Source organism: Bos indicus x Bos taurus, chromosome 19 (genome assembly GCF_003369695.1).
Source record: "Bos indicus x Bos taurus breed Angus x Brahman F1 hybrid chromosome 19, Bos_hybrid_MaternalHap_v2.0, whole genome shotgun sequence".
Classification (NCBI taxonomy): domain Eukaryota; kingdom Metazoa; phylum Chordata; class Mammalia; order Artiodactyla; family Bovidae; genus Bos; species Bos indicus x Bos taurus.
The window spans coordinates 43652295-43655409 of NC_040094.1; the positions used below are offsets into that span (position 1 = coordinate 43652295).

At 38.9% G+C, this 3115-nt stretch overlaps 1 pseudogene across 1 annotated transcript; it reads left to right on the plus strand.

Annotated features, from left to right (window-relative positions):
• The first annotated feature begins 620 nt into the window (after positions 1-620).
• Positions 621-2566, plus strand: LOC113878111 (annotated as a pseudogene). The gene has a single exon (XR_003506912.1). The product of XR_003506912.1 is annotated as a cyclin-G1 pseudogene (transcript).
• The last annotated feature ends 549 nt before the right edge of the window (positions 2567-3115 follow it).

Below are 3115 nucleotides of genomic sequence, written 5' to 3' on the forward strand. Positions count from 1 at the left end.
AAGTGCGGTTTATTCCAGGGTTGCAAGGCTGATTCAGTATTCAAAATTCAACCAGTGTAATTCACCAGGTGAACAAGGTAAAGAAGAAAAACCACATGACCATCTCAATTGAGGCAGAAAGTACATTTGACAACATTCAACACCTATTCATGACAGAAATTCTCAGAAAACTAAGACTAGAGTGGAATTTCCTCAACTTGATAAAGAACATCTACAAAAACAAAACACCACACAGCTAACAGTGTATTTAATGATGAAAGACTGAATTATTTCCCCTGAAGATTGGAAACAAGTCAAGGATATCTGCTTTTATCACACATATTCAAGTCAAAGTACTAGCCAGCATAGTAAGGCAAAAAAAGGAAATAAAAGGGATACAGATTGGAAAAAAAGAAATAAAACCGTACCTTTGTGCAGATGGCATAGTGGTCTATATAGAACATCCAAGGAATGTATTTTTCAAAACCCTAGAGATAGTACATGAGTTCAGCAAGGTTACAGCATATAAAGTAAACACATAAGAATCAATTGTATTTCTACATAGTATCGGCAAACACGTGGAAACTGAAATTTAAAATACCATTTATGGGGCTCCAAACTGACCCAGAGAAGGGCAGTGTCGTCTCAGCGGCGCTGCAGAAACCCCCACCCAAGACGGCTCCCCCTCCCCGGGCCTGTCCCCTCTTGCCTGTGAGTCCTCTCGCCTCGTAGGCCTCTCGGATCTAATATTGTGGGGTGAGGTGAGAGCAGGCCCGGGGAGGGTGGTTACCGCTGAGGAGCTGCAGTCGCGATCAAGATGATAGAGGTACTGACAACAACTGACTCTCAGAAACTGCTACACCAGCTGAATGCCCTGTTGGAACAGGAGTTGAGATGTCAGCCAAAGGTCTGTGGCTTGAGACTAATTGAATCTACACATGATAATGGCCTTAGAATGACTGCAAGACTGAGGGACTTGGAAGTAAAAGATCTTCTTAGTCTAACTCAGTTCTTTGGCTTTGACACAGAGACATTTTCTCTAGCTGTGAATTTACTGGACAGATTCCTGTCTAAAATGAGGGTACAGCCCAAGCACCTTGGGTGTGTTGGACTAAGTTGCTTCTATCTGGCTGTAAAATCAACAGAAGAGGAAAGGAATGTCCCATTGGCAACTGACTTGATCCGAATAAGCCAGTACAAGTTCACAGTTTCAGACTTGATGAGAATGGAGAAGATTGTATTGGAGAAGATGTGTTGGAAAGTCAAAGCTACTACTGCCTTTCAGTTTCTACAGCTCTATTACTCACTCCTTCAAGAGAACATGCCACATGAAAGGAAGAGTAGCCTTAATTTTGAAAGACTAGAAGCCCAACTTAAGGCATGCTACTGCAGGATCATATTTTCTAAAGCAAAACCATCTGTGTTGGCATTATCTATCATCGCATTGGAGATCCAAGCACAGAAGTATATAGAGTTAACAGAAGGAGTAGAACGTCTTCAGAAACATCCCAAGATCAGTGGCAGAGATTTGACTTTCTGGCAAGAGCTTGTATCCAAGTGTTTAGCTGAATATTCATCGAACAAGTGTGCCAGACCAAATGTTCAGAAGTTGAAATGGATTGTTGAAATGGATTGTTTCCGGGTGTACTGCAAGGCAACTGAGGCATAGTTACTACAGGATAACCCACCTTCCAACAATTCCCGAAACAGTCCCTTAATTGGTGAATTTGGATGATTACGGCAACAAAAAACTTCTGAAGCCTTTCTCCACAATCCTGAGCTGTGGATTCCATAATATTATAACAGATTTAAGATGTGAAGCCTCAAAACATCACAAATAGATTAGCGTTGGTGTTCTCAGATTTGGGAAAACTGCCTAATTAAAATTACCCTATAGTGGAATTACTCAAATTTGAATTCACCTATGAAACATACAAATCAAAGTAATAGTATAAATGTGAAATGCAAATGACAAGCCTGGAAAGGTAAACTGTGAATCTTCATTTCTAACATTGATCCAAGTTTCTGTATTGGGTCAATATATTGTATTTAGGTGGTGTTTAAAAAGGGTAACCTACTTAAATTTAAACTATGAAGTTTACATCAAAACCACCATTTCACAAATGCACTTTTTAAGGCACAATAAGGGTCACTATTCTAGACAGTGAGAATAGTTAGTTTCTCGGCACCTATGATGCAAGTAATTATTAACCCAGAGATGTGGACCTTACTGCTACATAGAAATCACATTTAAATTTGAGGGCATTTATGTAAAGCAAAACTACCAACTTGTTAATTTTGGCATGTTATCTTTAATATTTTTCTAGAAAACAGGTGATGTTTGTATCCATGATTTTAAAAGTTTTATACAAAATTTACTGCCTCAGTCTAGTCCCATCAAGAAAATTAGTTTTTACTGTACTAGTAGCTCAAAACAAATTAGCGTCACTCTGAAAACTTTTTAACACTCCATCAGTTTTTACTGAGGACTGTTTTTATAAAACTTGGTTCTAACTTAGAATTTTGCTTAAAAGGAAGAGAATATACTTACATTAATTGCCCCTACTGTGTGCCAAAAGCAAGTATTAAGAAAGGTAAGTAGGCATCTTCATAATTACAAGGTTGCTGAGGTGTGGTGTTTGGAGATCTACGGGGTTGAAGTGTTGCAGAGAGTTACTCCATACAGTGTGCAGCCTGAACCCATGCAGGATGGCTGCACCCAATTCTGACATCATTTTATGGCTATAGAGGCATTAGAAAATGAACCAAAGAACCACAGTGTATCTTATACTTGGTAAACTGTGTTTTATGGATAACTTTACAGTTTTCCCAAAATACTGATAAATTTCAATATTTTGAATACATCAGTGTTAATTTTGAGTTGCCAGAGGTAACCTAACCAACTCCCATTATGTTTTGGTACTAAGGGATATGCCTTTCAATAAAGTTACTGAAATGCAAAAAATAAATAAATAAATAAATAAAATACCATTTATGGGGATTTCCCCAATGGTCCAGTGGCTAAGACTCCACGTTCCCAATGGAGGGGGGCCTGGGTTTGATCCCTGGTCAGGAAGCTAGATCCCATGTGCTGCAACTAAGAGGTCACATGCCAGCAACCAAGAGTTGAAGATCC